A 707-nucleotide genomic window follows, 5' to 3' on the forward strand; every position below is an offset into this window, starting at 1 on the left:
AAGGTGTTTTTTATATTTATTTTTAGTCTTATTTATAAAATAAATAATAAAAAATTACATTTTATCTTCTAAAATAAAATTTAAAATTTAAAGATCCAAATCCTAATATGAATATATTTGTATTGGTAACATGTGGCAAATCTTACGTGTTGAATTTGCCATGTCCCATGTAATGTCTAGTTCTAGATCTATCAATGCTCTAGATTCCACACATATTCTATACTAAATGTGCCATATGACCAGTTATGTGTTACTTAACAACACACATCAAGGATAAAATAAAATGACCCAAAATCATTCCGGCGGTGGTCAAGTCAACGAATAGAAACCTTGCTAGTTAGGCATCTCATACTTAGTAGTTAGTACTTAGTATAGGTGGAAATGGGTCGAACAATGTCGACTCTTAATTTTAAGGAGTCTGGTTATGTTATAAATAAAGGATTTGCATTTTTAAAATTTTGAATTTTATTTTAAAAGATAAAATAAAATTTATTATTATTTATTTTATAGATAAAATTAAAAGAATATATAAAAGAAAAAATATTTAATGGTAAGAAATGTTACTTTATTTTTTAATGTGAAAATCTAAAATTTAAAAGATTCAAATTCATAAATAAATGATCTAAATTTAAGTCTATTATTTTTTATAAGTTTTTTTTTTATATTCGAATCCAATCTATTTAAAGCCTGATAAATCCACAAATCTA

Source organism: Arachis duranensis, chromosome 5 (genome assembly GCF_000817695.3).
Source record: "Arachis duranensis cultivar V14167 chromosome 5, aradu.V14167.gnm2.J7QH, whole genome shotgun sequence".
Classification (NCBI taxonomy): Eukaryota; Viridiplantae; Streptophyta; class Magnoliopsida; order Fabales; family Fabaceae; genus Arachis; species Arachis duranensis.